This window comes from Adiantum capillus-veneris, chromosome 2, assembly GCF_014529385.1.
Source record: "Adiantum capillus-veneris isolate H3 chromosome 2, ASM1452938v2, whole genome shotgun sequence".
NCBI lineage: Eukaryota > Viridiplantae > Streptophyta > Polypodiopsida > Polypodiales > Pteridaceae > Adiantum > Adiantum capillus-veneris.
This window is the reverse complement of record NC_140932.1, coordinates 159,291,478-159,303,631: the sequence shown is the minus strand read 5'-3', so window position 1 is coordinate 159,303,631 and position 12,154 is coordinate 159,291,478. Positions and strand designations below refer to the sequence as shown.

General features: G+C 44.0%; 1 protein-coding gene and 1 non-coding gene across 2 annotated transcripts in view; both read left to right on the top strand.

Moving 5' to 3' along the window:
- Positions 1-10,250, top strand: part of LOC147463947 (uncharacterized) — a 124,783-nt gene extending 114,533 nt beyond the window's left edge. Inside the window, exon 13 of the transcript XR_015185509.1 lies at positions 8,952-10,250. The gene's annotated coding sequence lies outside the window, so the exon portion shown is untranslated. The remainder of the gene's footprint in view (positions 1-8,951) is intronic.
- A 1,647-nt stretch (positions 10,251-11,897) lies between these two features.
- Positions 11,898-11,946, top strand: LOC147463946 (small nucleolar RNA SNORD36). The gene has a single exon (XR_015186150.1). It is a non-coding gene; the product is annotated as a small nucleolar RNA SNORD36 (small nucleolar RNA).
- Positions 11,947-12,154: the final 208 nt, after the last annotated feature.

The following is a 12,154-nucleotide window of genomic DNA, read 5'->3' as shown; positions in this document are numbered from 1 at the left end:
GCCGGAGCACCATGTTGGCCAACTCATCCAAAACCTTCTCTTGGTAGTCACCTGGCCTGAATGCTGTGCACAGAATTGTTGTCTTAAAGTTGCCCAAGTTGCAAAATGGTTCTCTGCAAACTGACTGTACCATTTGTCTGCTAAGCCATCCAAGGTAGATGGAAAGAGTATCAAATAAGCATCTTCTCTATTAAGACCACGACCCCTACAGAGAGATACAAACCTCCTTGCATGGTCGTCTACATCTCCTGAAGAGTCCCTTGAAGGTAGAAAACTTGATGTTTACCTTGGCCAAAACACTGGCCAACGCCTCCATGGCCTCTTGCTCAAGAGCCCGTTGCTCAATAGCCTGCTGTAACAAAATAGGAGAGAGCTTTACTGGGGAAGGTGACCTGGAAGATGTGGAACCGGATGGAGGAATGGGTGATGAGGTTGATGGACTTCTACTAGGTACCGAGGGTCGTCTTTTGTTATAGTACTTCAGAGGACTTAGTAGTGCGCTTTGACGCTCTAATGACCGCCTTGTATGTGTCATGCAGCGACGACAAATCCAACCAAGCTTTGGGCAAGAAGACCTTTAACTGCTTTAATTGGCTGAAGACAGGTCTAGACTCTACTAGACGAGGAGGGCTAGACCAGGGACGAGGAGGGACTAGACTAGGGACGAGGAAGGACTAGACCAAGACGAGAGCTGGTTGGACCAGGGCAAGAGAGAACCAGACCAGTTGGAACAGGGCGAGAGAGGACCAGACAAGCAGGCTACACAGTGCAAGGCAGAGTAGGCGCAGCTAGATAAAAACCAACTAGCTTCACGATTTGTACCTCAACAGAGAGTGAGACTTCAGCTGAGGTCCCACCGCGATCGCCAAAATGAGAGTACATGTAGCCCGGATAGTGTGTCGTGCTCTCTACAATTGGTGCTCCTCAATGCAATGTGCGTGACAATCTTACTCAAAACAGACTAAAAACAAAGGAACAATAGACAACAACTGAGCTCACAGAGACACAATAGCAGACCAGAACATATGACTCGACTATCTCAAAGAACTAGAACATATGACTCAACTATCTCAAAGAACTGATACAGACTCTGGCGTGGCAGCACACTCAGCTCCTGCCCAGGACTCACAGGTACAATGGGGTGTCGAGGCTCAGATGTGCCGGGATGGTGAAGACGTGCTGTGTGTATTGACTCCTACTCAAAATGACGACGTTGGATGATATATGTAGAAGATGATAATCATGACCCAACAGCTCCTACTCATATGTACCACCATAAAGAGCCACCAACGGCTCATAAATGTCAGCCATCTAAGTCTATCCCCAAACTGAGTGGTGGTGACCTGGCCACGATGTCCACTAGACCACCGTTCGTATCCCTGCCACGTGTCACTGTCCAGCCCAGAGAGTCCGTCCAGTGTGAACTAGACCAGACCAACTGTACTAACTGTGTGTCCTGTGAAAGTGACATTGTAGCCTTGCTACAGGCTTTTATAATCAGTGAGAGGAGCAGGGGGATGGGATATCATATATGACTTTGATGGTTGCACTGGGAGGTGCCCGCCACTAGGACCTGCTCCGGGGTAAAGTGACTGAATAACTGTAAGGGTGTCACTTCTAAAACTCGCATCTAGCCACAACATGTCATAGAGGGACACTTGTTGGCAGGTGTTCTTCAAGATTGTCTCTACTGTAAGCTTTTCTTTTTCTACTAGTGGTTTCTCTGGTACCTTGAGCTTCTGTAGATCGGCAACTGCTTCCAAGAAGGCTTCATCAATATTGGAGAGTAAAGATTTGGATTCTTGCTTGGCATTGGGGGATGGCTTGTCAACAGCTGAAAGCAGGGTATCCACATTGGTGTGAAAATGTGGGGGGGAGTTGGACTTACTTGAATGCGAAGACCGAGAGTGGCTCTCTGACCCGAGTAAGGACATCCGCTGGCTCCTCTACCAACTGCAGCTTATCTTGAGGGGTAACCACATGGACAGAAGGGGGCAACTGAGGGATGGTGCTAACTGCTATCAGATTGAGCTTGGGAAAGGTAAACTCATTTTGGCTTTGACTTGGGCTCAAAACCGTGGATGCAAGAAGTTTAGGGCAATCCTTACTGTAGTGATCCTTCGCTTCAGGGAAATGATGGTATGGAGGGGACCCTTCTGGCAGAGGGCATTTGCTTTGGTAATGTCCATATTCCCCGCGTCTGTAGCACAAAATGGGCCGATTCAATGGGCGAGTCGAAGGGTGAGGTGGTCCTTGCTCCTGGTGCATGGAGTTGGAGGTGGAGGCATAGAAGCTTTGAGGGGATGAGGGAGCATAGGCATGATGAAAGTTCTGAGAGGGAAAAGTACTCTGCATACCTTGCATAGGAGGGGCTGTCAGCAAAGGTGACATGTGGTTTGGATGGCCATAGGAGGAAACCATGTTGGATGCAGGTGCTGGCCCTTGTTGAAGATTAGGACCAAGACTTTGCTGTCGCAATCTCTTGAGGTAATAGCAATCCTTGTCCTCATGTGCAAACTTTTCACAGAAGTGGCAATAAGCCCGAACGGGGCATTCATGTGGAGGGTGTCTTGGCGAACGGCATGAGGTACACCAGACCACAGCCTTGTGCTGAGACCTAAGCTCTTCTAGCTCTCTCTTGATTTGATCCAAAGCCTCGGGATGTGGGGGACTTCGTCTAAGAGAGATTGATTTCTCCTCCTAGAGAGCGCACTATAACTTTAGGGATTCAAGTTCCCTACGTGAAGAAGTCAAGGGGTCAGATGGACTTTCCAAGAGTATAGAGGCAGTCTCTGCCTGAGAAGAGTCGGTAAGCAGCTTCCTTGCCCCCTCTTATCCTAGTAGCAACAACAACAATCTCCTCTAGGTTGGCGCCAAGTCGGAAATTCTCTGTGAGTTTTTGCTGAGAAGTCTTTGGAAGAGCCTTCTTGACCCATTTCTTTCTTCTCAGGAAGCTTGGCGACCAGAGACTTTGTTTTGGTCATGAGTTCTCCAAAAGTCTCTTTGTGCTCAAGCATTAGGTTGGCCAACTCATCCTGAACTTTTCTTGGTAGTCCCTGGTTTGAAAGTTTCACTAATTGTTGTCTTATTGTGGCCCAAGTAGTAAAGTGGTTTTCAGCAAACTGACTGTACCACTTGTCTTCTAAGCCATCCAAGGTAGATGGGGAGAGTACTAAGTAGGCATCTTCTCGGTTGAAGCCACACCTCTGCAGAGAAACAAACCTCCGGGCATGGTCATCGGCATCCTTTGTGGAGAGACCCTTAACTTAATCTTCACCTTAGCTAGAACGCTTGTGGGCTCCTCCATGGCTGTCTGTGTAGGAGCTTGTTGCATTGGAGCTTGCTGTAACACAAGGGATGAGAACTTTATTGATGGGGGTGACTGGGGAGGTGTAGAACTCGTTGAGGGGGAAGGTAGGGGTAATGGGGCTGGTGGACTTCTGCTTGGCACGAAGGGTTGACGCTTCCTGTGGTAGTACTTCAAAAGACTTAGTAGTGTGCTTTGTCGCTCTTTTGACTGCCTTGTATGTGTCATGCAATAACCAAAAGCCCACCCAAGCTTTGGGCACGAAGACCTTTAACTTACTAAACACTGGTCCATACTCCACTAGACCAGGGTGAGTGACTAGACCTCCTGGCTAGACCCCTGGACGAGAGAGGACTAGACCAAGCCGAGAGACTACTAGACCAGGACGAGAGACTAGACAAGCAGGCCTAGCGGAGCAGGTTGAAAACGAAGCAGGTCGAGGGAAAGGTAGATGGGACCAACATGCCCAGACCAGTGCAAACCAACCGACTGATACAAAGAGCTAAAACCAAGTAGCTCCTTGACTCGACTTTCGATGGAGAGAGACATCAGTTGAGGTCCCACCGGGCGTGCCAAAAATGAGAGCACTTGTAGCGGAGATAATGTGTCGTGCTCTCTACAGTGGGTGCTACTCCTCAGTGTAATGTGCGTGACATCTCACTCCAACAGAATGAAAACACAGAAACAATGGATGACAGAGCAAACAAACACAACTACTCGACAGTAGAACCTGAACATATGGGGCTCGACTAACTCAAAGTAACCAGTACAGACTGTGGCAATGGCATCACACTCAGCTCCAGCCAAGAAGTCATAGGTACAATGGGGTGTCGAGGCTCAACTGTGCAGGGATGGTACCGACGTGCTGTGTATAACTCAAGATAATAGACTCTTGACTATTGACCACACAAAGTAGATGATGCCATAACCCCAAAATGGCCATGGATATATACAACCATAAAGAGCCACCAACGGCTCACAAATATCCAATCCAGCTAAGACTATCTCCAAACTGTGGTCGTGTTGGTCTGGCCCCGCGTCGGCTAGACCACCACCCATATGCCTACCACATGTCACTGCCCAGGCAAAAGTCCGTCTAGTGTGAACCCAGCCCAATTGCAACTAACTGTCTCTCTAGTGCTTGTGACACTATAGCCGTGCTACAGTGTCGACAACAATGATGCTGACGACTAGGTATTGATGTGTTCTGTGTCGATGACGACGATGAGGTATTGATGGGTTCTATGTCGACGATGGTGATGTGGGCGACGAGGTTTTGTGGATCCCTATGCCGAGCCAAGGCACAAGGGGTACTAGGTGTTGGGGTACTGTGTCGACGATGTCAATGACAACGACGCTAGAGCTGTATGCCGAAATCTGCTAGCCATGTCGATGGTAAGGGGTCTGCAACCACGACGAGGCTAGGTTAAGATCTGCTAACGATCAAAGGTTGGAAACGTCGCTATCTTGGGCTGAATACACTGGTTTTCCTGGCTGAAAATGCTGGTCATCAAGGGCTGAAAACTCTGATGGATCTGCTACGAGGAATGGGGTGGATCTGCGAGGCTAAGGGCTGAAAGCTGATTGTCCAAAGAGACTGAGGTACCAAGGCTGAAAACGTTGAGGCAATGGGTGGCAAAAACGCTAGACAGCCATTGTGCTTGAGAGCCTCCTTTGCTCTGCTCCTCTACTCTTCTCTCCCAGCGCTAGGGTTTCATTTATAAGAATTCTAGGCTGGGTAGCAAGTTTTCCAACAAACTCACGATTATTAAAAAGAATTCCAAAAGTCACTTATAAATAAATGACCTATAAGTGGTGGTTCACGTGGTAAAATGCCTGTACGTTGAAATGACTGTACTTGTGCAAGAGAGGGTATGCAACTATGACCGGCCTGGACATGCACGTCCCGTTCGAGGCTCACAAAGGTGCCAAGCTCAGTCCTAAGCTAATGACTCATGCTAGATTGTAGCAGAAGCATGTCCCGTAGCGCAAGTGAAGTGCACACGTGACTCTCTCTCTCTCTCTCTCTCTCTCTCTCTCGCGCGTGCACACACTTTTTTGTAAAGCTTTTGATTAATTTACAAGTGGGAAACCCCAAAGCGAGGAAAACTTACTGAGAAGATTATGTACAAAGGGAAGGAAGAACACGAGAGTGTTCGACCATGAAAAGCTCTAAAAGCATACATTTGAAAGGTGAAGAATTTCGGGTGATATATCTTCCAGCATCCAGAGAAAAATGTAGTGATTGCCTAAGTGAAATCTTGCAGAACGGAAAGTGATTCGCATTAGTGGCATGTTGACACATGGAGGCAACCATAATGGTCCATGGCTGAGTCTGCCTCAGGTTGGTCGGCAATAACATTGCCTTCCATGCAAGAGCATGCCTGCGTAGGTGCAAGATATTAAGTCCCCCAAAATGCTTTGGAGTGCATAGTTTCTCCATTGAAAGCAGACGCAGGCCTTTCCTACGAGACTTGGTCCGCCATAAATGGGACAGAATATTCGGTAAAATTGAACATATGCCATCATGATACTCTGAACAATTTGGAGGGGAACATGTGATGGCCATGTGGATAGCTTCCAATAATGTAATTTGGTATGTGTCACGGATGCAAGCTCTTAGAAGAGTTCTATAAATTTCTAGAAGAATCTAGAAGGTTCTAGAAAGTTCTAGAAGCTTGAAGAAGAACCTAGAAGGTTCGTAACCTCCTTAAGCTTGACGAAGAAATAGAAGGTTCTTAGCATCCTTAAGCTTGAGGAAGAACCTAGAAGGTTCCTAACCTCCTTAAGCTCTAGTATAAATAGTGGTCTTGGGCTACAAGCGCCGCAGTCTTCTCAACACCAGTTGTGAGGCTCCTACGAGGTAAGTCCTCTGCCAGTTATTATCTTGTGTTGGAGTTTTGTTCTTGTAATCAAGTCTTGCCTTGTAAATCAAGCTTTGTTCCAAGTTTGTAATCAAGTTCTCTTAATCAAGTATTAAGCCTTGTAATCAAGATTAAAGTCGTGATAAAGTTTCAAGCTCTTTTATATTGCGAGTGTCGTCTCTCGCTCTCTGCTAGCTCGAGACGCGCTCGTAACAGTTTGGTAAGACTCCACTTCTTGATTTTGCCTAGCCATGGAGTCTGTTTTGGAAGGTGTTATATCTAGCTTGCAAAACTTGAAACAACAAACTTAGGAGCTACATGCACGATGGAAAATAGAGCAACCACATGTACCAAGTCCAAGAACTACATAAAGCCAATATGTGCCAAAATCCACCCATGATTTTAGCTAGTTCAAGATCAAAGTTTAGAGGCTTCTTTCAACAATTGGAGTTGTTTATATGCATGCAACCAAAGCTTTACCCGGATGGCTCTTCTCAAGCTGGTCTCATTGGTGCACTTCTCTCAACACGCTTTGGAGCAATAATAGCAATAATTGTTGAAACCAATCTTCACAGGATACGACAAGGCTGTCACCCTTCTTCATTTATTGGGGAAGGAATGGGAAAGCTTTTCTTTGAAAATATTTACCGCTATCATGCCCTTCCAGGTGACATTGTTTCAAATCAAAGACCACAGTTGATATCAAGCTTTTGGAAAGGCTTGTTCAAGTTTCAAGTAGTAAAGATTAACTCTCTTTATCCAGTCATCTACATAGTGAGGGATAAACAAAGGGGGTGAATGAAATCTTAGAGCAGTATCTTCAATGCTCAATCAACTATTATAAAGACAATTGGGTAGAATTGCTAGCCCTGGCTGAGTTTGCTTACAACAACACTATTCATGCTTCCACTTGACATGCCCCATTCTTTGCCAATATGGTCAAGACCCAAACATGAATCATCGGGTGAAGAATGTGACTGCCATAGATTTAGACACACAACTACAAAGCATTCATAACGAATTGACGATGAATATCAGAAGAACTCAAAGAGGTATATACTATAAAGCCAACGTGGATGAACACCGAATGCAACATCCACTATACGAGATTGGGGATCGAGTGTGTCTTCCCCAACACGACCTATGTTCATCTCACCCTTCGCAAAAGCTAACTATCAAAGACTTGGGCCATTCAAGATAATTGGCCAAGTGAATCCAATCACATATCGTCTCTATTACCACATTCTATGAAGATTCATCCAGTCTTCCATGTTTCACTATTAGAGCCTTGTCATCAATGCCAGATTCCTCGTGGATGCTCACAACCAGCGCCCTTAGAGATTGATGGTCATGAAGAATATGAACGAGCAAATCCTTGACTCCAGAATGTCTTGTGGAAGACTTCAGTACCTTGTACCTTGGAAAGGTTATGATGCAAGCGAACGAACATGGGAGCCTGCATCTAACCTCCATCCCACACCGGCCAAAGTTTGTGAGTCTCATCAACAATAACCATTGAAGACTGCTGCCCCTGCATCAAGGACAACTGCTCCTCATGGAACTCGTCGCTAGAGGAAGGGGTATTGTCACGGATGCAAGCTTCAAGAAAAATCTAGAAGGTTCTAGAAAGTTCTAGAAGTTTGAAGAAGAACCTAGAAGGTTCTTAACCTCTTTTAAGTTTGAGGAAGAACCTAAAAGATTCTTAACCTCCTTAAGCTTGCGGAGGAAGCTAGAAATTTCTTGACCTCCTTAAGCTTGAGGAAGAACCTAGAAGGTTCTTAACCTCCTTAAGCTCTAGTATAAATAGAGGTCTTGGGCTACCAACGCCTCAGTCTTGCCAACACCAGTTGTGAGGCTCCTGCGAGGTAAGCCCTCTTCCAGTTCTTGTCTTGTGTTCGAATCTTGTTCTTGCAATCAAGTCTTGCCTTGTAAGTCAAGCTTTGTAATCCAAGTTTGTAATCAAGTTCTCGTAATCGAGTATTAAGTCTTGTAATCAAGATTAAAGTCGTGATCAAGTTTTAAGCTCTTAAATATTGTGAGCGCCCTCTGTCGCTCTCTTCTAGCTCAAGATGTGCTCTACATAACCCAATGTAGTTGCTGAGTATTGTTGATTGTCCAGCTAGGTACAAGAGATGATACCAATCTTGTGCATTAAGGGCCAAAAGTTTAGATTTCCGGAAATTGACCTTGCAAGGCCAAAGGTGGCAAAGCGTGAAATAATCTATCGCACTTCATCCGGGTGATTACGATGCATGAACAGTGAGTCGTCCGCATATGCTTTCAAGAATAAAAGTGAAAGCCTATACTTGCTATCTTATGTATCTACATAACAACTTTCTGAGGCTTCTCGGATTTTAATACCATGGGATACACGAGGAAAAAGGAAATAAGTAAAGCATTTAAGGCTTGTGTTAACCATTCTTAGACATATCACGAGTGCAAAGCTGTTTCTTTGCCATCCCTTTCTTCTTTTATGAGTGACCAAAAAGGGGGTATCTGCTTTTTCTAGAGATTGGCATTGATCGAGTCTACCTTGGAGAAGCCTTTGCTTGCCTGGGTGGCATGAAAGCCTTTGATCATGCCGTCATCACACACACATACTTTTCTATCACTGGTGAGCATAGTTTCGCTCGTCTTGCTTAGGCATGATGCATCAGGCTACACTTGGCGAAGCTTGCTTCTCACCCTAACCAATATTGTCTGTTGCATTGAATGATGTGATTGTTATATTGAACAAAATCTCCATCACATACCAAATTTTGTGTTAATTTTCAATGTAGAAAACAAACCAAAGATGCAGGGACGTTTCACTCATTCCACCAAAAAGAAAAAAAGTGTGGATGGGTGTGTGAAAAAGGAGACTCCAATGAAGTTGAGCCAGTGGAGACCAGCAAAGCATCCTGCTAATAGATTAGTTAGCTTTGAAATTGAAGTTGATGGCAATCAAAGATCAGAGGGAGTTGGTGTTCATGCCACTAATACCTCATTTGGGGGTGAGGGGGGTGAAAACACTATTGTTAGCAGTGGAACAATCTTACTAGTGCAAGACCATGTACATGTGGGTGATGGCGGCAGCATGCTTGGAACCAAATGAGGTGCAAGACACTAATATCTCGACGGTGGTAGCATGCCGAAGGATAGGAGGGTGAAGGTGGCAGCATGACTAAGGACTCGGGTGAGTTGCAAGAGGTAGCTGCTCAAAATGAAAAGGTCAAAGTGGGCGAAGGTCTAGTGATACAAGTGAGGCGCAAGCACTAGATACGAAGGATAAGCTTGTGCACGTGGGTGAAGATGGCAGGAGCATGGATAAGGACCCAAGTGAGGTCGAAGACAAAAATCTCAGCATGGCGCACGTTGAAGAAAATGAGTGCGGCTAAAAAGATAAAACAAGACATATTAAGTTTTGAATGAGAGGCATCAGAGGAGGATGAAGGATCAGATGAGGATAAGGATGCCAGTGAGAAAGGATGAGCTGAAAGGTGAATTGGTAATGCTGATAAGAGTCATGAGATCACCTAAACTTTTCTTAGTGCTGTTTGTCAATGGGCTACTGCTGCGATGATGGGAGATGGGAGGGAGCAATCATCCGAGCTGCCATTTACAAATGGTACAACTATAGGCAACCAATTGGAAATTTGATTAGACCACACACTGTACGTCGTCAGACCTCAAGAGTTGCATGAACAAGCAAAACCTGGCTCACGCAGGGACCAACACCTTTAGAGCCTTTCCCAAGCGATGCAATCAAGTGAATTTGTGAAGGTGGTTGGGAAGATCCAACAAAGAATCCTTGCTTACGTAAATGGAGTCGAATCATACTGTGACGCGTTTCTACAATTTGGAGCTCCATCACCTCAAGCTTGATTTTGAGAGAGAGAGAGAGAGAGAGAGAGAGAGAGAGAGAGAGATGTCACACCCAAAAAGAGGAAATTTGGAAATTTGCAATAAGAGAGGGAGAGTCTTGCAATAACTACTACATGTAGTGGAGTCATGAGGTAGGGGCTATATTATGTAGAGCAACTATACACTTCAAATTTCTTTTATCAACAAAATAGTAATTAAGAAAGTCTTTTTTGTTACAACATATCCTATGTATGATCCTAAGGGTCCACATGCATGACCAAAACTGCCACTAAAAAGCAGGGAGGTTGTGTATCTACTAGGAACAACTCAATAGTTGGTGCCCATGTACAACAACTATGTAGACACCATTACATGATTTTCACCGGTAGTTTTACATGTGAACCATCAAGATGTGTTGTTCTTTTTTATGTGTCATCAAAGAAGATTACTCTTGATTGTCCCCAAAGAGTTGGTATATGATGCTTTGTGTTTAGAATGTCAATTGTTGGATTAGTGTCTTGTGTCGACTTGGTAAATCAGACGCAGTGCATAAGTCATGGAGATTTAAGCAAGGCATGAAAATATATGGATGGCAAAATGAAGTATTTGGTAGATGTATTGCATGGGCCCAATGTTATAAGGAACTTGGTTACTATTGGGAAAATGCTTGAGAAATTTTGCATGTCAAGTTCATTTCTGGTTGCATCTATGTAGAGGAATACAAGAAGAATGCCATGCATAGGGGCCTAGTGTTGTAGATAGTGGCATCTGGCATTAGTATATTGGACATGCAAATGTGCAAAGGTTCAAGACTATGTAGAGTTAGAAGTTTGTGATATGTTTGCTAGTATTAAGATAGTTGAAATGCATGCGATTAGTAATGAGGCTTCTTGGTTTGGAAAGTTGAAGAGATAATTTTTGCTCTACTAGTATGATTTTTAATAACAAAGATATGTTAGGTATGTTTAGACTCATTGGAGATGCTAATCTCTATTGGTAACATTATACGGGTAACAGATTTAGCTAGATCATATAGGTATGAGAGGATATTAAAATGGCCATTAAAGCACGATATCTGCTCAAGAATCTCTTAATATGAATGAATTCTTATTTTTCTTCAATCTATATGTCAAAGAATACTATTCCAAGTGTGAAACTCTCAAAAAATATCCTCCTTTCATGACTATGGATTGAGAGATTTCACCTTTTTGTCAACGATTAGTTGCCCTGTTGAATACATGTCTTAAAGCTATGAGGCCTGCTACATTGCAAGATGTTCTTTTCAGGGAAAAACCCTTAGCTAGAGAGCTAGCTAGCTCACATCGTGAAATTAACCACCTCAAGATGGACAACAAAAAAGAAAGACCCATTAACTAGAATCATCGACCACAAAATCTAGTTTTTCAGCATCTACTATTAGTAGTTATGAATGCAATGGGCAAGGGCATTACAAGAACCACTTTCCAAGGTGATCCAATGCAATAAATGGACCTATGCAAGCTAGAGGATGAGGAAGAGATGGACTTTGTAGAGGAAGGAAGGGAGGACAAATCCGAGGATGAGGAATGGCTGCAAGAGCTTGTGTTAGTGTAGGAGAACTAACTTTTGGAGAAGAGGATGAAGAAAAAGCACAACTACATGCTGCCATCAACAATCCTTAAGTAAGCCAACAATACGCAATCCTCAGGAATTACGCTATTTAGAACCCCTATTTAATGTGTGTTTGTAGGGTTTTTATTCATGGTTTTTTTTAAAAATTGATTATTAAAACCCCTTTGTGAATGTATCTTTTTTAAATTGCTTAGATTTTCCAAAATACCTCTCTTGACAAACTCACATGATATATTAACATGATTATACAATGGACCCTTGAGACGCTATCATCTTGACCTGAGAAAATCATTGAGGTGAAAAATTTGAGCTTTTTATTGATTTTGGTAGTACACATTCGTTTGAGAAGGCTAGGACTCAATTAGCACCCTGTAATAAAATGAGTATAACTTGCTAATGAGAAGGACATAATCTATATGATAATTAATGGGTAGCTCTACCTTAGCCATATTTCAAACTCTCTCGATAGGAATTCATGATGGAATTCTTGGGATGGATTGGCTAGTAGGTCACCATGCCCCCCTTTACT